The following is a 21,894-nucleotide window of genomic DNA, read 5'->3' as shown; positions in this document are numbered from 1 at the left end:
CTGCTCTATCTGCTTTCATGAGCAAATAAGATGCTATAATTAACCCAATGTCTGAAAGTATACCACAAGCATGGTTCACAAAATGCTTAGAAAAATGGTTCTTAAGTAGACAAAACATTTCTCCTACCGTGTATCTTGTTTACACTATCTATAAGCTTAGAAAATCAGTGTCATAGCTATTGTTATGTCCTTAGAAAGCACAAAGGGAGACCTCAGTCCTGGCCTTGTCCCCAGATTCCAAACGTGTGGATCCCAATGAAGGAGCTTCTGCTCCACTGCAAAAGCATGTGGGTTCGCAGGAGGAGGTGAGAGGCTGGCAGTGGTGGGACTCAGATCTTGAGTTTCAACAACCCCACCTTCTTGCAGCTTCCTGGCAAACATCAAGATTGCTTTTTCATTTTAGTCATCACCCATGGGTCTTTCTTCCTCCCTTTTCACCCACCTTGGTTAATGGTATTGAATTTCCCATCGACCTAACCCCTTTCACTTAAAAAACTCCCAACACAGTGACAAGTATACCCAACCTGCAAGTCACCAGCTACCCCCTGAAGTCATATACAGTCATCAATCAGAACGATGTTAAGAGGGTCAGTGGAATGCCAGACTCTTACCCACCACATGTCTTACTGGCACTAAAGTCAGGGGAGGGAGGAGGTGATGATTATTTAGTGGTGTTAGTGTGAGTTCATTACAGTGACATCAATCATTGTCCTTTGTCACCTTCATCAACATCATCCTCATGATGCCAGAAAGGTAAGGCAGAGCCCTGTGGACACATCCCCAATTCAGACTTTAAATAAACTCATGGTGGCCACTCTGCCTCCCTGGAAATAAGGACAAAGGAGGAGAAAGGAGAAGGAAGATTGGATCCGCTCCTCCCATAAGCCCACACTGACTTCCTGAGGCAGTCGATGCTGCTGACTTTCCCCACGCAGGCTGGCTCACCTGTCACTTCCGACCTGCTTTGCCATCCAGATGGTCTGTGTCAGCTGCAGATTCCTGAGGCTGCCCGGTTTCACTACACATCGATGGATTTGCAGCACTTGTTAGAGGGTTCTGGATAAGGAATCTACTGTACCTCAACCCCAGTCTTTTCCAGCTCACATAGACAAGGAAGCAGTTTTTCCTTCATTCACCAGGTAATTCCCCTGGCCCTCCTCAAGGTACTTAAACTTCAGGATAAGGCGGTAGGACAAGAGGAGAGGAGAGCTCAGGACCCTAAGACCTTTATCCAGGCCCCACCTAGTTGCTCTAAATGAGCTATTCAAAGTGTCAGTTTAGTTTAGTTTTGTTTTAAAGCAAAGGATGATGGTTCTTCCCGTCCCCTCCCCAACTCACCCTACTTGCTCTTCAGCTTGAATATAAATAGCCCCACAGCTGAGGCTGCCATGACAACCAATGAAAGTGTGGGCTCACCCCTGTCCACCAATGATAAAATCTGCCTCCAGCTCTCCCACCTGCCCAGCGGGGGCTGGGGCCCTCCAACCCCCTCCCAAGTTCAACCTTCAGGAAACTTTCCTGAGTACCAGGGCCAAGTCACTCTATCCTCACACGAGAAGCTGAGGGATATTTGGAGCTCTTGCACCACCCGGTGCCTCAGAACTTTTTAATGTGTCTTCATTTGTTCTTTTCAGTGTTCCCAGGCACATGTGACAGATGTGACCACCTCCCTCTTGCAGATGGGAGAACTGGAGGCCTGGGGACATGAACTGACTGGCCCTAGGTCATTAGTTGCTGGTTTAATGGTTGAACCACATTAAGAACTCAAGATGCCCATCTCCTATCCAGTTCCCAGACCAAAGGAGCAGTTGCTCTCGGGAAACATGACCCCAGTGGGGAAATCGTTTCCCTGTGTGAGCTGCTTCCTGGCCACAGGCTGAAGTTCCCTCAACCAGTCTCTGCGATAAATCTGGGAAGGGTTGGGGAAAAATCTGCTGCCACATCATGGGATCCAGGTTCCACAGAAACCCATTTCTATCCTGGACCCGTCATCTCTGGGGCTGCTCCAACCAAGCACAGCTTCACTGCCCAAGTTCATCAAGAGCTTTAAGACACACTGGCCATACCTACATTACAAAGGCCACCACTGGGGAGAAAGTTCTCCACCAGGGTTCTCAGGGATGGAGGCCAGCAGGTCCCTGTTTCATTGTTCAGGAAACCCCATTGTTGCTAACAAAGCAGGGGCTACTACAGCCCCCCATGAAAGCTTCCTCTTTCTTCATCTCTTACGGACACTTATAAATGTGCTTCCTCTCTGTATGTAAATTTCGCTCAAATGGCATGACACAGACTTGTAATGAGGCCATTAATAACTAGTCTTTAAACTGCTGCTTCTTGGTTTCCTGGTTCAGGAATCAATTCTAATCTAAGTAGACACTGATATCTGGATTTACTGGTGTGAGGACAGACACATGGGCTTTGTTTGGAGCAGATCACGAAAATGCAGTTTATTTCCACCCAGCCAAGAACTGACGGGATGAAGGCAACTCTTGATAGTAGAACCAAGCTTAAGAAACTGGAAAGAAAACTCTGCTCCTTTTGTCTCTCTACCACTCAGTCATCACACTTCCAGGAAAGGCCAAGAGGGTGTTTACCTGCCCCCACTTTTGCTGACCTTTAGCATTCTAACCAGCTGAAACTATGAAACTGGACTGGTCAGTTTCACTTTCCATCTTTGGAATGGGTAACTTTCTCTCACTCCTCACCCTGAAATGCTGTATCTGGTTTTCATGTACGATCAAGTTGGGGTGGGAGCATGCTCTCCTCAGTGCTCTGCTTAAAAAAAAATACAAAGCAACAAGATGGCATCCAAATCTGCTTAAATAATTGTGGGTCAGAATAAAAACCCTTTTACTTTTTATCCCAAAATTTAAAAAAAAAAACAGGAGCTGCTGACTGCCCCCAATAATTAAAACCTGGCTACTAAGGGCAAGGCTCTAAAGATATGGTGTAGTATTTCCTAGCAACATAAATGCAGCTACCAAGGGGATCTGGAAGAGTACAGTCAAGGAAGCCACAGAAGGCCTGGATTTAAGTTCCATCTCCCAAGTCACGGGGTATTGTGACTTTTCAAAGCTTCAGTATCCTTTCCTTTAAAATGAGAATATTCACACCTGCCTGGCCTGCTGCACAGGCTTATTGGGATTAAGTGATAAACACTTAGAAGCCCTTTGAAAACTGCAAAGTACTAGACAAAGTATTTGTTATTTTTGTTACTATTCATTTAATGAATGAGAGTGCCTATGAAGTGATTCTCCATGTGGAAATGGGCAGGACATACCTCTGCATACAGTAGTCCAGGGCTAGCCAGTCAAACGTGACCCAGGAAGTGAGCGTCAGGCAACCCAGGGATGCTCTGGGTAGCCATGGAGACAGACACCAGCAGAGATCCTGCTACCTCCAGGCAGGCAGGAGCAGCAAGTCTTGATTATCCACAACAAGCAGGCATCTGCACCCACCAGATTGCCCAGCAGATCACTATGGCAGCTGATAGGGATTTTTAAAGTGGGAACTGAACTGCTCTGGGCTCAGGGTTTCCATCGCAGTGGAAGCCTGCATTCCCCAGGCACAGTCACACTCTTAGACGAGGTGGCATGGCAAGAGGCAGTGTAGCACAGCAGTGAGCGAGAGGCCTCTGCATGTGTTCAAATCACAACTCTCTCTGTGCCTCGGTTTCCCCGTGTGCAAATGGAGATGATAATACCACCTACCTCATTCAATAGTTGTAAGTATAGAATGAGCTGATTCACGTAAAATACTTAAAAGAGTACCTGACAAAGAGTAAGCACAGAAGAGCCATTAGCAGTTAGAGTCGTTTATCTGTCAAGCAAATTGTTCTTCCACTAGTCTGTGATTTCTTTGAGGGCAGATTCCCTGACATTCATCTTTGGATCCCCGGGGTCTAGAAATCACCATGAGAAATCAATAAATGCTTCTTGCATGAATGGATGAATCGATGAATAAGACCAACCACCTAAGTTGCCAGCTGGGGGGAAAAATACAACACAGGGAGGATCACTGCAAGGCCTTGGGCCTTGAGCCTCTTAGCGTGGAATCTGAAGAGAAGCAGGAAACTGACTAATCCCCAATTTATGTTGGCAGAGGCTGAACCAAGCTGTCCCGAAATTTGGTGTGGTACACTGTGTCAGTCCAGGTCTTCTGAGAAGTAAACGCTAAAATGGGATCGAACATGCAAGGATTTTATTAGGGAAAGTGCCTGCAGCAGAAAATGGGGAGGGAAGCTGGGAAAACCACCAGATGGACTGAGCCTGAATGAAGAACTGCAGGAAGGAAGGATAGGTGGAAGCAACCTAGACCACTGAGTAGTCTAAAGAAAGTTCCGCAAGATGAAGTTGGCTATTGGAGGAGTCCAGTGTCTTCTGGGAGCTGACCTGCTATAGCATCCCTGCCATGCTGTCATTGGCTGGGAGCAGCCCGTGGGAAAATGCCATGATGGATTCAGAGCACAGGCCTGGGGCCCTTAGTCAGTTGCATTCCTGGCAGCTGGAGGTCTGCAAGATGCATTCTCATGGCTGCCACATATATGGTAGTCCTTAAGAGCATGAGATTTGGTGCTCTTACCAATCTAAGGTGAATCCCAGCTCTTATAGCTGGTTACCTTAGGCAAGTGACTCAACCTCTCCATGCCTCATTTTCCTTATTTGTTAAATGAAAATTATAATTTCAACCTCTTAGGATTGTTATTGTTGAGCACTGTGCCTGACACATATTAAGTGCTCAATAAAAAGGCAGCTGCCATTCCCCTGACCATTATTATTATTAATAATGAAGTACTTCTATTAACAATTAGGACATGAGAACAGCCCCCACTGTTACATACTTGGATTTGAGTTTTATGAGTTTAAAACCATGGCTTGGCAGTATCACAATTCAAACAACCAAACCAGTTTGTCTACAAATGAAAGGTCTTAGGGACTTTCCTAGTTCGGCTATTTCCTGAAAGGGAAAGGTGGGTTGTATTGTGCCAGAATCCATCTACAGCCACAACTCCCTCTGTTCTCTTCCACTTGCTGCACTTCGTCTGCAATGTCCTTGGCCTGTCCCCTGCCAGCTGTCCACCTTTGAATGAAAGCGTAGACAGCACACCTTACCCCCAAGAACAGGCTCAGAGAGAAACGACCCTGCTATGCTGTATGTGTTCTGAGCACCCGTTTGGGACTCCTTGCTTGCCTTTGTCTCTGTGACCTTAATTCTTTCTTTAAAACCTTGGCCATCTTTCTGGTAGTGGTCACTGCTGGCCGCTGCTGGCTTCTGGCCACTCCACCTGACTGGAATCCACAGTGTCCCCTTGTTGGGCTGGCTATGACCTAGGGCAATCACAGCTTTCATGGCTCCAGTTCAGCGGGCTTGGGCCTCTCCCAGCCTTGCTGACACTTGTGCCTTGGTGGCAGTAACAACTAAGAACCCACAAAAAACAAGCCCCCAAACTGGAAACCACACTCTTACCCCTTCTACCACTACCTCAGAGGCTTTTTCTCTAACCCCCATTTCCCAGAGGGTCACCAAAAACACGCTGGGATTTCTGGGTTTGGGTTGTTTTTTTGTTTTTTTAAAAAAAATCTTTGAAGGAATGACCTTCAGGTTTTTTTTAACTGAAAAGAGTCAAAATCAAACTAAAAATTATTGATTTTATTGAATAATTAACATCTTAACAAAGCTGATCAGACTGTTTCTTCCAGAATGATATTCTCCATTTTAGAAGGACTTTTCTAGGGAATTTAAAGTTTCTGTGTTGGAGCTGGAATCCAACACTTGAGCTGCCTTGTTTTAGCCTGATGTTGGAAAGCCAAGGGCAGGAAGTAAAGAAACTGGTTGAGTGCCCCCCAGTGAAGCTGACTAGGCTTTTCCACCTGAGAGAGGATGAAGTCTCTCGGAAGTGGAGGTAAAGCCTCAGAGCAGTAAACAGGCTGGCCACTTACACGTATGGCCAACGTGAGCACTGAGCCCATCTCCGAACTTGGCTTCTTTTTCTCCTCTGGTTCCCCAGCCAGAGCTAGGAAAGTGCTGGCCACCCTGGCACCAGAAATGCCCAGTGCCTGAGAATTCCCACCACCAGGGAGAAACACTGGTCGGACAGTCTTCTGCCCCCATTACACATGAAAATATTTACAAGCTTAGTAATTAGTCTCTTCACACCACCTTGGCCTCCTGTTTGCATTGATCCCTCTCACTAATTGAAAAATCAATCAGATTTGATTTCCTTGCAAAGCCAAATTCTTAAAAAATGATCCCCTGAAGTAAAATCTGGGCATGTTCACACTCCTACCCTCAGGTCTGTGATTCATTAACCATTGGGCCCCCAGTGAGTCACATCCCTGCTCACAGATGGCCTCCCTGGCGTTACGATAGAGTGGACAATACAATTGTATTTCGGAGCCACTGTCCAGCCCTGACACTCTGTGAGTGACACCACACCAGCCTCGCCAACTACATTCTCAGCTTCTGTGAACATTTCTCCCCAAGCAGCCCAGTCTGGTTATGTATCATACAAGATACACAGTGTGAGATCATACTTTCTGGTTCAGAGTCATGAGCATGAGGGCGAAATACAATTTTCACTACTATTTTATATTTAATTACAGAAACCACTAGAAACCTAATCAACGTTGGGACCAGTATCAAGAAAAATCTATCCCAGTCATTCAAAATTTCTCAGAGGGAAGGCAGGAGTGTTTGCAAATGTCCTGTCAGTGATGAATTAGAATGGAGAAACTGTGTAGCTGTTAAAGCACAGTCAATATTCTATTATGTTTAACATTTTTTAACTATAATTTTTATAAAATGAACTATGGAAGGGGGACGTTTGTCAAAAGGGAGCATGGGTTAAAAACAGGTGGAAAGGGACTTCCCCTGGTAGCACAGTGGTTAAGAATCTGCCTGCCAATGCAGAGGACACGGGTTCAAGCCCTGTTCCAGGAAGACCCCACGTGCCGCGGAGCAACTAAGCCCGCGAGCCACAACTATGAGCCTGGGCGCCCCACCTCTGAAGCCCACGTGCCTAGAGCCTGTGCTCCACAGCAAGAGAAGCCCCCACAACGAGAAGCCTGCGCACCGCAACGAAGAGTAGCCCCCGCTCGCCGCAACTAGAGAAAGCCCGCGTGTAGCAACAAAGACCCAACACGGCCAAATATAAATAAATAAAATAAATAAATTTATTTTTTTTAAAAAAAGCAGGTGGAAAACTGCTTCCCTGTAATCCTTGCAAGGTTTAGTCTACCTCTCACCCCTCCCCCAGCCTCTGTGCCCCTCCCACTAAGAGCCCACAATCCACAAAACCTTGCCCTTGCTCACTTTTCCTCTCCATGATATTGTAGGCCCTTTTTATGTTGTCTTTTGCAAATCCAGCAGTCACAACATGGTTTATTTCCCTTTTGGTTAGGGTTCAGCAACCTCCCAAAGTGGGGACCCCAGACACAGACCCTTATAGGCAAAGAGGACAGTGACTCACTCATATGAAGTAGGCAAGGAGCACCTGGAAGGCTCTCATGCACAAAACCTACCTCCACCTCCACATTCTACTAATAAAAGCTTCATCTGAGTTATGCTGGAGATAATGCAAATGTCCCGGGGAAAAGTTCAGCTTCACGGTCACTCACACCATAGTAAGAATTATTTTTGAATCTTACATCGTCAGGGTTTGAATGACACTTGAAAATCATTTAGAGCAAAATTCCACTCAATAAAGAATTGTTTAAAAATCATAGTCAAACTCTATTTGAATACTTACAGTAACAAAAGCTCCCTTCTTGAAAGGGTCTAACTCCACTGATGGGTATTTGGAATTATCTGTGAAAGCTCATCCTTATCTTCAGCCCAACCCTGTAGAATCTGTTAAGATGGTTCTGCTACAAGTAAAGGAAATTCCAACTTAGGATGCCTTAAACAACAAGGACATTTATCTCTCAGAATAGCAAGTCCAGCAGCTGGGAGGTTTGGGGGTGGCTGACATAAGGATTCAGAAACATCTTCACGGCCCTGGTTCTTTCCATTTCTCTATTCTGTCATCTTCAACATGAGCTTCATTCTCAGGTTGGTAGCATGATGGTTATGGCAGTTGCAGGTTCACTTCGGACCAGAGGAAAAAGAGAAAAATATTCCCCCCGAGCATGGAATATCGACTCTCCCCTACACTCTGCCTGTTTCAACATATGTCACAAGCACAGTAACTATCACCAGGGGGATGCCAGGCACTCACTGACTCCACTAATCATCCAGGGTGGAAGGAATGTTGCAACTTCCACTGTAATGTCCACCACTCCTGCCTCCCAAGAACATCCACCTCAAATAGAGTTCTTCCTTCCCCCACAACTCAGAACACAGCCACAACCCTTTCCACAACATGACAGCTCATACAACATGTTTCCAAACTCTCTGGTTGCCCTTCTCTGGATATAATCTAGTTGCTCAGTTTCCTCCTAAAAAGGTGTCACCCAGAATGAAACACCATTCTAGGTAGATATAGTGAAATTATAATATTCCACGACTCGGGAGCTATCTTTTTATTAATGGAGCTTAATTTTGTAACAGCTTTCAGCAGCAACATCATATTGTTGGCTCCTTATCAATCAAGTAGTCAACCTTAACCTGTAGTTCATCTTTACAAGTTAATTGCCATGCTGGACATCTAACTTGCTGCACTAGTTGAGTTGCTTTTATGGACCTCAGAGCAGAACTTAGGATCAACCTCGTTGAACTAGATCAAGATAATTTTGAATAATGCTTCTACCACTCAGTGTAATAACTACCCAGCCACCTACAAATGTTATCCATCTATAAATCTGTATTCGTTTTCTAGGGCTGCCGTAACAAAATAACACAGACTGGGTGGCTTAAACAACAGAAATCTATTTTCTCACAGCTCTGGAGGCTAACTCCAAGATCAAGATATCAGCAGGTCTGGTTTCTGGAAAGGAAATCTAAGACCAGAGTCTGGCACTCCGCTAGATAATCTTTTAAGGAGGACCATAAATAATCCAATTACCTTCTCGCATTATGCTGAGATCAGTCACCTTGGAGAGGAGATTTTGACTAAATGTGGGAGAGTGTTGAAGAGAAAGATCATTCTGGAAACTGGGGCATTTCTAAGTTGAGTAAAAAAGAGGAGGACTCTACTAGGGTGTTTCCACAGTCAGAGTGTGTGACTTTGGACGCGAAGGTGCTGAATCAGGGGGCTGCTGAGCAGTGAGCTGTCTGGAGATTGGAGGGAAAAGAGCTAGAAGGTTATCAAAAGGCAAATTCAGTTACTTCCCAATTTTACTTAGGACATGAGTAGCGGCAACTGAAATTGAGACACTGACAATTACCCTGAGTGCCCATAGCATAGATTGGCCATGTCTGTCTTCACTTCTTTGGTCTGCAATTAGCCAGGTGGGCAGTGACCACTTGGCATTTTGCCCAGGGACTTGAAGACCCATGTTTTATAGACATGATAAATGGAAAGCAATTGCTATGCTTTCTCACTCATACCCTGTTTAAAAAACATAAACACAAATATAAATAATAAATAAGTATATGGGGGTGTGCTATTAGAGCAACTACACATAAATACTAAAGAAATAAGTAGGTAGCAATAGTTAAACAAACACCTGTTTGTAATTAGTTCAGTTACTAACTGATCCTTAACTGTTCCTTCTTAGATTAAATCCCTTAATTTAAGAGGCAAAAGCCTACTCTCCAGGTGGATTTACAATTCTAAAGCCTGAAGCTTTAGGGTAACATGATGTTATTAACCCCTCTAGACAGGTGTTTGTTTTTCCTTCTTGCTGGTTTGAGCAAGTACTCAAAAGATGGGGAAGAGTGGCTAGAGGGTCTGCAAAGGACATCTGATGCTTGAATCTCCTTTCTCACAACCAAACGCCTATTTCAAACCAATAAAACTGGCACTTGGGAGTTCATATTTGCAAGAGCTGCCTCCTCCCCAAGGAAGCTCTCTTGTCTTCAATTTCCTCAAGGAAGAAATTGTCAACGGAGAAGAGAAGCACCATTTTTCGTTCCCTGCTCTAATTTGTACTGCCTTGGTCAACATTATGTGGTTAGTATGTGCTGACATGATACCTGGGTGGGGAGAGAGCTGTGTGACCCCATTCTTTTTTTTTCTTTTGCCCCATTAATAGATGATTTTTAGCCACTTTACCAACTGACACCAAGCCTTGCCTCTGGTCTCTAATCAAAACCTTGGCAGGGTTTTACATAAACTGAAATTTACATTCAACCGTCACCATAGCAACCATCACACAGAATTAAATACAACTTTTCCCCCCCTCTGATATCATCTACTTTTTTTTAAGAGCTGTTTTTCTTTTCAGTTGCTAATCTGAGCTATTCAGAAGATAACCATTAAAAATCTATTTTGAAAAACTGCATTTAAACAGATTGTAACGAGGTTCTAAAAACAGGCATTTGAAGTGGTTTCTAGACACTTAGCACCATACACTCTCTCCCTCAGTTGGTGGCTGTACATTGCTGAAGTCTTAAGGATTCGCCTCTGCACTGGAAATTGTTAAAATCAAAACAAGGCTTCGCTCATAATTGTGACAACCATCCCTTGAAAGGTGCCCCGAGATAATGACCCTGAGCTAGGGCAGAAAATTATGCTAATTTCAAAATGGATTTGCATCATGTTTAAAAAAAATTTTTTTTAATAAAATATTTCGGTTTGACTATTCAATGTGAAATTGGCAAATCTGAAATTTTCAGGATTCACCTGTTGACTGAAGAGGAGATATTCAGATATTCAGATATTCAGATATTCAATGTGGCTCAAGGCCATGTGGAAATATGCAAAGCTAATGGAGAGTAAACTAGAGATAAAAGGATAAAATATCCCCACCCAAGAGGTCTACTTTTTTCTTATTCTAGAGTAAAATGCCACAAGAGCCCTGAGTATTTGCAGCTGTTGGAAATATATTTCAGATTTAGAAAAAGGTAAGAAAAGATACCTTTCTAAATTTTACTAAGACCAAAAAAAAATCTACTTATGACACTAACCCCAGAAACAAATTAATGTGCACCTATCTCATTACTCCATCTCATTCCCTTGCTACTTACAGTCTCAGAAATTGGCAATTCAGTTGTACTGAAAATTGAGACAACAAAATTAAGTCATTTTTCATAAGCCAAATAATTTGATCTTGTTTATTTAAAGCCAAACTATAATGTGATACTCCAATCGTTCATCAAATATTTATTGAGCACTAGATGCTAACATATGCTGAGAGCTACATCTCACAAAGATGAGTGAGACTTCATCCAAGACTTCAAGAGCTTTACTCTTCTAATTCCATCATATGGCAGATGTTTTATACCAAAATGTCACAGAAATCTTAATGTATTTTCTCTGAATGAATACTAAAGGTTGTATCTGTATACAGGAGGTGATGCCCGTCCCATGGCTGTGCCCATGACCTCAGCCTGGACAGCAGAAACTAGACCAATGGCTCACTTTTACTACTACGACCTAGTAGACCTCACCAGAGGACATTCATTTTGAGATTTCTGAAAATGTTGTGACTTGTTCCCGGTGCAGCTCTGCCACGCAGGAGATGGGGCTGAATCCTACCCTAAATGATAAAGAAGCCTCTCCCAAACACTTCTAACAGTCGGGCATTGCGGAATGCAAGGCAGCTCATGAAGGGTCTCAGTCATTCTTTTCCATTCAAGAGCATTGGCGTAGCTGGTTAGGCAACATGAGCAGGAGGTGGGGGTATTTCCAAACAGTGGTCAAAATACCTTATATGCCTAAAAGTGAGAAATATTACATATTAAGTGAGATATGTGGGAAAAGTGCAAGACCAGGAATGGGATGCTGGTTTCATTCACATCAAGTGCCAGCTCCAGTGGATGGGGATGGATGTCTAGACCACTGAGTGAGACCAATGCTGAGACCAATACCAGATCAGTGAGAAAAGATGGCTTGATCTATTAAGTTTGATCTATGAGCAGGCAGGCTGCACTGTACAATATGTCCTACTGTATAAGACCACGGGAGGGGGAGCCTGGGCTCTGCTGGAGGAGAAATGAGGAGATTCATGCCACTGAGTTACCTAGGAAAGTGTAGGGAAATAATCAAAAAGAAGATCCCAATGCATTCAAAGACCAATGAACCTGTGTCAGCAATCTTAAGAAAAAAGTTGAGGGCTTCCCTGGTGGTGCAGCGGTTGAGAGTCTGCCTGCCAATGAAGGGGACATGGGTGCGAGACCTGGTCTGGGAGGATCCCATATTCCGCGGGGCAACTGGGCCTGTGAGCCGCAACTACTGAGCCTGCGCGTCTGGAACCTGTGCTCCGCGACGAGAGGCCATGACAGTGAGAGGCCTGCGTACCGCGATGAAGAGTGGCCCCCGCTCGCCGCAACTAGAGAAGGCCCTTGCACAGAAGCGAAGACCCAACACAGCCAAAAATAAATAAGTTAAAAAATAATTTTTTTTAAAAAAAAGTTGAGGCACAATTGGCGGAATTTAAGACAGAATGGGTACCTTCCAAATAGCTGGAAAAGGCAAGAGCCAACTGAACACATTCCATATTAGAAAAAAATGTACCAAGAAGGGTTAAAAAATGGAAAACCTAAGTATGAGCACAGGAATCAGAGACCAGAACATGTGAGATGACACCCTCTGACAGATATGCCATGGTGCCAATTAACCAGACAGGCTGGGGATAAAGTTCAAATCCTTTTCTAACAGTTGAAGAGCCTAAACAACATATGCATTGCAACCAACACAGGAGTTCCTGGCTTTTGTTTGTTTTTGCTTTTTTTAAAGATAAGTAGGAAGATTGCAATCTCCCCCAACAGTCTCCGGGTAATGAAGCAGATGTGTGGCTTTTGTGGTCAAAGGAAGCAAAGAATGTCATTTTGAGTATCTTAAGGCTGTAGACTTACTGCTTTTGAAAAATATAAATAAATAGATCCACAAAAGCCACAAAATTCAGCTTGTGAGTTATTTATGTCTTGATTTTTCTTCAGAGTTTCTTATGACTGGTGTCGAATCTAAAACGGTCCCAGCATGGTTTTCGGATGGTCATCAGTGGTTATCAAACTCAAGATGCACAAACCTATCACTGGTGTGAATTAAGCAAAGAGAGAGCACCCCCAAGTCTCCCCTTTCTGTTTAGGCCCATGCAGATGGGAGGAGCAGAGGCAGCCAGGTTGTGGTTTGGCAAGAAGGGATGCTGATCATCTGTACCTGCCTGCAGCCCCAGGGACCACTTCCAAAGCTATATTGACAGCAAACTATGGGCCTCACACACCCAGCAATGGGAATAACTGTATCTCTTCCTCACCCTTGTTGCAGAGGGAACTGTCTGTCATACCCGACATGCTTTCTGGGGATGAAAAGTTTATTGAGCATTTACTATGTGCCAGGCTTTGAGGTAGATACTGGGACCATCCAGCTGGATTCATTTTGTTTTGCAGCTTTCTTTCTATCTTAGCTCATGGATAGCTGTCCTCTAATTGGTCTTCTTGCTTCAATCATGAAGGACCTCACAATCTTTGGATCATAAAGATCTAAATATAATAGTAACTCTAGAGCAAAGAGAAAAGGTCAACAATAGGAGAAGGACTAATATGTTCACCATGAAAAAGGACAGAAAAGCGACAAGAATAAGTCTCCAAAACTGGCTCTCTAAATCTCAATGTCTAAGGGAGGACATCTTAGAATCCAAGAGGAATCATTCAGGATATGTCACCAAAAAGTTAATAAACATGAAATTCATTTCCTGCAGGTAAGAAGGTTAACAAGAAGCTTCCAAGTTTGTTTTTTAAGAATTGAGTTGCAGGCCTATAATGAAAAAAGAGAAGTTGGGAAGGTTTGTCTGCATCTCTGATCTTTTGAGGCTGATCTCAAAGAAGGACCAACACGCCCTAAGAGAGAATATAAAGCAGGACAGAGAATGGGGCTTAGGGTACAGGGAAGGGTGCCTGAGCAGCTGGGGTCTAGAGGCCCCACCTATGTACACATTAACCCCAAGAGCTCCATGTTTACCTGTTTAATACATTGGAGGTACACATAGGTTTTGTTCAGAGGACAAAAGGTTTCTGCTAACAACAACAACAAAATCTAAGAAATACTCCAAAAAAGTTGCAGAAGTCAGCAGGGGACAGATGGTAGAGAGCTTTGAACTGTCATATCAAGAAGTCTGGACTTCATCCTATGATCAATGGTTCCCCATTTGGGTTTTAGGAAAATCATTCTGGCAGGTTGGTGGAGGATGGGCTGGCGAGGTATGAGATGGAAACAAGAAGACCAATTAAAAGACAGCTCTGTCTGGGCTTCCCTGGTGGCGCAGTGGTTGAGAATCCGCCTGCCGATGCAGGGGACACGGGTTCGTGCCCCGGTCCGGGAAGATCCCACATGCCGCAGAGCGGCTGGGCCCGTGAGCCATGGCCACTGAGCCTGCGCGTCCGGAGCCTGTGCTCCGCAACAGGAGAGGCCACAACAGTGAGAGGCCCGCCTAGCGCGCGCGCGCGCGCACACACACACACACACACACACACACACACACACACACATAAATAAAAGACAGCTGTCTATGAGCTCAGATGAAAAGCAAACTGCACAATATAATGTATACAATAAACTACTTTATAAAAAAAGTCCACGTGTGTATAAATTCACACCTACAAAATCGATTAATTGAAAAAATCAAGTTACAGAATAATATGTATACAATGATTCTATTTATAGAGAAAAAATGTCTGTGTGTATTTTATAAATTCATAAAGATGGTCTGGAAAGACACATCAAACTGTTTATGGTAGTTACCTCTAAGAATATGAGGATTGGGGGAAGCAGACAAATATTTTCATTTTTCCCTCTACAGATTTCTGATGGTTAAAATTTTTTTATATTACAAACATTCATTACCTTTATAATTTTTGAGATTTCTAAAACTTAAAAAAAAGGATTACCATAAAGTAAAAAGATATAGTTTCTGTGACAAGAAATGATCTGGGCTTAAAAGCAAACCAGTAGTCATGAGGATAGAAAGCGGGGAGAAAACCCAGCAGGCAGATGCTGATCAAAGAGCAGATATGAGCCCAGGGGAAGGAGGTGGCTGTGGGGAAGGGAGGGGCGATGTGTTTCCATTTATCTTCTCAGTTACATTTGCTGATAGCCCTCTGAGGTGGGCATTTTCACCTGATTTTACAGATAACGAAATGCAGTCTGGGAGTATTTTGCCCCTTAACCCAGAATTGGATACCAAAGCCAGGACTAGAACCTTGGCCCTGCCGACTCCACGTCTTAGACTTAACTGCGTTGGCCAACTGATTTCCTTCCTATCCAGGGCCCTCTTAACTGACATTTCCGTGCTCAAGTTCTGACCCCATGAGGCAGTAGGGAATAAGGGAGCTAGTTCTGACAACACAGGCTGGGACAGGGGGAGACTGGCAAGGCCGAGATGTGTTCCCATCCTCCCTGTTAGTTAGCAAGTCCCGTACGCTGAGACTGGCCTTTAACAGAGGAATGCCCACATGCCAGCTTAGCTCATGAGGATTCTTGAGGGCAGAGCCTATGTTTTCTACAGAATCTGTAATGCCTCTACAGCATCTATTACAGTACCAAGTCCTCACTAAATTCACTGAGTGGGTGTTTGATAAATACATATTAATGGGAGGACAGCAGGATCACCTGAAGCAAATATGAAACTGCAGTTGATTCCTTACTTAGATCATGAGTGTTCTGAAAGCATCTTTTTTTCTGAACAATTCAGGATGTAGGCAGTCAATGCACATTTGTGACAGATAGTGACTGTGAGCCTGCTGAGAGTAATGTAATCAAACCTATGGGGGAACATGAATATTTATAAAAATATGAGTTTCAAAATATTTGGTTCTGCATCAAAACCAAAAATATATGGTTCTCACACAGGTGTTCTGAAGACCACATGTTGAGAACACCTGAGAAAGACACTGTAAAAATTGAACTGGAAACAAACAGTTTTTGAGAAGCCATTGAACGTAGTGGTTAAGTCTAGGGGCTTGGGAGCAAAAATGAAGTTCCCACATGCCATTGGGAAAGTCACTTAATGTTTCTGTGTCTCATCTGTGAAATGGAGATAATAATAGTATCTATATTATGGGTTAAGTTTCAATGAGATAATCACTGTAAAATGATCAGCACAGCAGTTAGCACTGTAAACGCTGTACAACTGGTAGAAGCTGTAGGAAAAGAGTGAAAAGCAGCATTGTCCAGGTTTTTAATCTACAGTGTCCCTGGGTTGGAAGGAATTTGAGGGATTCCTTCTTCAGCATCGTTGGCAGATGTTTGCATAAACGTCTTTATCTGGGGGTCTGAGGTGACCACATGCTCAATAGGGATCAGCAAAGTAGCACGACTGCTCTAGGATGCAGTCTTTAGTCTGAAGGCTCCTGATGACGGGGCTTCTGGCCACTACCTCCTGAGGCAGCCTGCTCCATTGCTTGGCCATTCCAGGTGTTGACATCCTTCCTTAAATCTAGTAGAATTCTGCTTTTCGGTTACCACTGCCCATGAATCCTAACCTGACCTTTGAAACGTCATCAAATAACACCATTCTGATTTCCACATACCAGTCCTTCAAATGTTTGAAGGTAATTTTCTTGCCTCTCCTTGATATTTTCTTCTTTAAGGAAGACAATCAAGTGTAGTGGATGAAACTCTGAGTTCAGAATTCGAGGCCTGGGCTCCTGTCTCTACCCAGCTGAGTAGCCTTGGGCAAGTCATTTGACAATACTGAGCCTCAGTTTCACTCTAGCCCCAGTTCTATAATTCTATGATTAAATACCCCTTGGTCCGTTCCTCTATTCCTCAGGCACGGGCATGTTTCCAGATCCCTCATTGCGGCAACTGTCTTTTGCATTTGCTTGACAAGAACAGAATATCAGACCCTCTTTGGGAAAATTCTCAATCCCTCCACTCTCACCAAGTGGCTTGGGTGGAAGCTGCCAAGTTTTTGGAAATCCCACTCCCCAGGCTATCAACATGGGCCAGTCATAGTCCTCCAATCCCCTTGGCCTACAGTTAGGCACCTGACCCAAGTTCAATTAGTTGGATCTTACCCTGGGATTTTTAAATTTTGGACCAGAGAGAACAAGTATCAATTCCTCCCTGGAGTTAGAACTGGAAGGAATAAGGAGTGGCAGCTCCTACGGGCTGTAATACTCCTTCCTGGAGATGACTCATCAGAGAATGATGCCAATTTGCAGACATTCACCTTTCTAAGCAGGCCCCCAAAAGAGAGAGCTCTGGCTTATGTGCCTCCCCATCCCTCCAACCTAACTTTCCACTCCTTCGCCTTCTGCGAATAGCTACTCCAGATGGGTAGCTACAGTCCGTGTGTAAAACAAGAAGGGCCATTATTTCTGCCAATATGGCTGTTGTTCAGAAGGGCAGCTCAAGACTGCATTTTAGAGCAGTTGTGCCACCTTGCTAAGTCATATTGAGCATGTGGTCACCTCAAACCCCCAGCTCTTTTTCATGTAAACCATGGAAGCCAGGACTTTGCCTCTGCCATGTTATAATTCTATAGCTCAGTTTGTTTTGTTTGGGTGGGGGGGAGTGGGGGATGAAGTTTGAGACCTAATTACAAATAAATACCTAGCCTTGTTAAATGTTATATGTTGGATTGGAGCCAGTGTTCCTGCCTGTCAAGACTGTTTTGACTCAAGATCCCATCATTAACGGCAAAGCTTCCCAACTGGTCTACCAAATGGGATGGGTTACAGATGTTCCAAGATACTCATTCCCTCAGTTCTCTGCTTGGTGGAACAAAGGTTGGGAGCTGAACCCATGTTGGTGGCTTCCAACTTTGGCAGCCTTGTCATTTCCTGAGTACTCCTATTTCAACTCTCCACAGTTATGGTATCATAGGAAAGCTAAATTTTTCATAACATAAAAGCATTTACTAACAAGATGCGCATTTACAAAATTGGTCTCCACTTAAACATCTCTGCTTGCTTAATGTCACATATTTATTGCTTATTCCCTCCTAGATTTAGAATTTATCCACAATAAACTAAATGCAATGTGATATGGTTATATAGGGTAATTCTAGATTTTGCAAAAGAGTCATCATTTTTATAAAGTTGATGAAAGTGACGTTGGAAAACTGTTTGAATCACAAGTAAAGTCACTGTCCATTGGAAAGGTAACCAACTGAACAGGATAAAGTCCACAGAGATGCTGCCCAATTATCAAAAGCAAATGATAGGACTACATAATGATCGAAAGGTGGCCTTGAAAACTGTAAAAGTCAAACTTGTTGTGAATCTTATTTCAATACAACTGTTTTTTTGAAAAGTCAAATGCGAACTAAGGAATGTTATTTTGTGCTGGCATAAAACTGTGTCAGAAAACTGTACTCAATTCCTCTTCCATAAAAGCCAACAAGAGTTGATTCAGTCTTTGTGTGGCTTAAGACTTAGTATAGAGCTGAAATTATAATAAAACTTGTGCTAATATGATCAAATAAATTTATTTTCTTAACTTTTAGAGTTCCTTTTCAAAACAAAGTCCCAATAAAAAAATTTTTGTAATATTTACTGTGAAATTTTGGTCCCTGCTTAAGTGTATCCACTTTAACCTGACCTTTTCCTATGATCAGTTGTCTTTGGATTACGAGGGCCTCCTAAACCTGCACTGTTGCCCTTGTTCCAACTTTCATCCATTGCTCCTTGCCCTGTCCACCTCAGAAACACAGAAAAGTCCTGCTCCTCTGCTTTTCCATGTGAAAGGCCTTCAAAACTCCGTAGACAGTTTCCATGGTTCCAGTGAAACTTCCTTATAGCAGATTTATTTCCTTCAACTGTTTATCTGACAGAATTTGAAATTACCCCATTCACTACAATCAGTCATTTGACAACTTATTGAGGGCCTACTAACTATGTGTGAAGCATTGTTCTAGGCATTGGGAATACAGTAGTGAACAAAATCCCCACTTTCCTGAGGCTTACATTCCATTCAGGGGACAATAAACAAAATAATTGAATGGATGGATGAGTGGATAGATGGATGGATGGATGGATGAATGGATGGATATCTATATGTGCTTCCCATTGACATAGAGAATACCTCTCAGGTAAACTGACCTATAAGGGTAGAGGAGGAGCCTCTTCCAGGACACCAATACTTCTGTTCATAAATCCTCATGTGGCATTTACTTTGTTTTGGAGATGACAGTGCTCTGTTGACCATGCTTAGCTTGCCTTCAACTAAAACCACCAGATCTTACAAGTGCAACTCTTAAATATATATCCCTCCATCCTGCTCTTGTACAACTGCTCAATTATTTTCTTGAGCCCTGAGCAGAATTTTATATTGATTCTTATTAATTGTCAACTTATCTTTAGCCTGTCCTTCCAACCAACTCACATTTAGGTGAACTAGAATGTAAAACTTCCAAATTGTGGGAACATAGTAAATATATACCTCAATATCACTGCCATATAGTAACTTAAGGGAACAATCAAAATGTTCCTTTTAAAATTAAGTAAAAGTATGTAAAATTTTAGACAGTCCTAATCACTACTCTGAGAAAATGACAGTCCTGCCTGAAAGCCATGGTTAACTTGGGCAATACGTTACCATTAGATAAACAGGTGCATAATACTTGCCATAACTACAAGCCATGCCTTTTCTTCTTTTTTCCAAGATGGATGCTCAGGAAACTCGTTCTTTCCTTAATGGATGATAATAAGGAACTACCAAAGGGGCCCTCAGGAAATCACAGGTCCCCTTTATTATTCATAGGGAGCTCCCTGACTTCTGCTTCATAATGCTGGACACTCCTGGCATTAAGTAATTAACAGGACAACTGGCTGTTTAGTGGCCATCCACCTCCAGGACACATAAACTCTGCAAAAGCAGGACTTGAGTATGACTTTTTCATCAGGTCTTCCCAGGGCCTTGCAGAGTGCCACCCCCATGGCAGGCACTCCATAAGCTCAATAAATATTTGTTGAACATCAACATAAATGAACAGTCTCATCTCTGCCACTAACTGTGTAACTATGGGCAGTCCCTACCCCTCTCAGTCCTACTTTGTTCATTTTAAACTAGAGAAACTGCGCCAGATGAGCCCAGAGTTTCCTTTTCTAATGTTAATATTCTATATTTCCATCTTGTTGACTCAGTGGCTCCCTGTATCTCTTTTCCCATTAGAGACTCTAAAGCTAGATTGTTTCCAGAGTATGGGCAAGTTTTGATCGAATGAACACCCTGGACCATGGAAGGGATTGTTATTAAAAATAACATTTAGGTTGCCCAATTACTGTATGATTATTTCAGCATTACATTTTTCCTGAAAAACCTCTAACATGAAAATGCTTTATAATCACAGTTGGAGACCTTCTCTAGCAAGAAACCAAGGCTTTGGGAGAAGAAATTCAGAAAGTTCTGGAAAATGAAAAGGTGGATCTGTTTCAGAACAATAACAGGTTGACTCTGTAAGCAGATAGGTTAGAGGGTCCCTGGAAAGAGAAACGGAAATGACTTTCTTGATTTAAGAGAAGCCATTTTGACCTAAGCCATTTTGTGATCTAAGCCTGGCCGCAATGCTTGCCCTCGAACAGGTCTCAGTAATTGATGATCTTTTTTTTTTTCTTGGCCGGCTGCGTGGCTCACAGGATCTTAGTTCCCCAATCAGGGATTGAACACGAGGTGTGGCAGTGAAAGTGGGACCAATGGACCGCCAGGGAATTCCCAGTAATCTACATCTTAAGCGAACAAACGAATGCAGAAACAGAGAGAAGGCAGTCACACAATAGTGCAGTGATAAAGCAGAGTCCTAGTTCCTCCTCAAGGGATACACATAATAATATATCTTTGAGTTCTACAGGAACTAAGGCCCCCACCCAGGTGGAGATGGAATGATGAAGTTGACCCTCCCGACTTCAATCAACTAAAGCTTGGACTCTGTCCACCTCTGCCCCAATTCTACGTTAATTCTCCTCTGCTCAAGCCCCTTCATGAATATGCATATACCCTTAGCTTAAAACTTCCGCAATTTTGCTGTTCAGGAAGACACTGCTTCGGGAAAGCGCCCAGAGTTCTCCTTACTTGCTGCAAGTAATAATCAGTCCTTTTCTTGATCTTTGGCTAGGTCGTGTCTTCTGGCTCAACACCCACCAAGGGGTGAACCCAGTTTTCTTTTCAGGTTACAACTCCACTTGGGATGCTAAATGCCATATCTTGCAACAGAAATGTTTTCCCACATTTTACACGCTCAAAAAAAAAAAAAAAAGTCAACAGCTAATGCTAATATTCTCCTATCTGCTAGTTTTGATGAATGTCTATCCCACTGCAAGCCTTAACAATAGCTACAGACTCAAACATTAGCTGTATATGTAAAAGAAAACTTATTTTCGTCCAATTTAAAAGTAGAGCATTTTCATTATTTCATCGGTCTCCCCTCTATTTCCTGTGTTATCAGATGTTAGAGAGTGAGCCAACAATCTGTTGTGAAACTGGCGACTTGGCAGATAAAATATGCACATTCAACCAGTATTCTTTTAAATTAAAGGCTAGTATGGGTCTAACCTTGTAAGAGAGATAAGGAAGATACACATACGCAGAAGATACAAACCCAGGGGAAAAAAACCTACCAAGGAATTCCCAAAACCACTAAGCCAATTCTAGAGGTCTCCTCTGATCATTTCAGGTTTCTTCACTTTAATGCTCTCCTTCAAAAGGACACATCCAATTTAATTTCTGCTACTAACGATCCACATGCACCCCATGCAGTTAACCATTCAAATTATTAACTAGCCTCTGTAATGGCATACCTGGTTCTTTTCTGGGATGCGTTGTCATATCTGGTACATTTTTAAAGTATGAACAGAGCAAAAAAGATGCACTCGATAGACCCTGTCTTGCTCTGAATCAGTCAGTTTCTGTTT

General features: G+C 43.1%; 1 protein-coding gene across 4 annotated transcripts in view; it reads right to left on the bottom strand.

Annotated features, from left to right (window-relative positions):
• PIK3AP1 (phosphoinositide-3-kinase adaptor protein 1) overlaps positions 1–21,894 on the bottom strand; it is a 113,998-nt gene that overhangs the window by 74,121 nt on the left and 17,983 nt on the right. Inside the window, exon 1 of one of the 4 annotated variants that reach the window (XM_067024947.1) lies at positions 946–980. The exons of the other annotated variants lie outside the window; for them this stretch is intronic. The gene's annotated coding sequence lies outside the window, so the exon portion shown is untranslated. Of the gene's footprint in view, positions 1–945; positions 981–21,894 lie in introns of those variants that run through there. 4 annotated transcript variants of the gene reach the window in all.

This window comes from Kogia breviceps, chromosome 2 (assembly GCF_026419965.1).
Source record: "Kogia breviceps isolate mKogBre1 chromosome 2, mKogBre1 haplotype 1, whole genome shotgun sequence".
Classification (NCBI taxonomy): domain Eukaryota; kingdom Metazoa; phylum Chordata; class Mammalia; order Artiodactyla; family Physeteridae; genus Kogia; species Kogia breviceps.
Note: the sequence above shows the minus strand (reverse complement) of the source record. Positions and strands in the feature narration are given on the sequence as shown.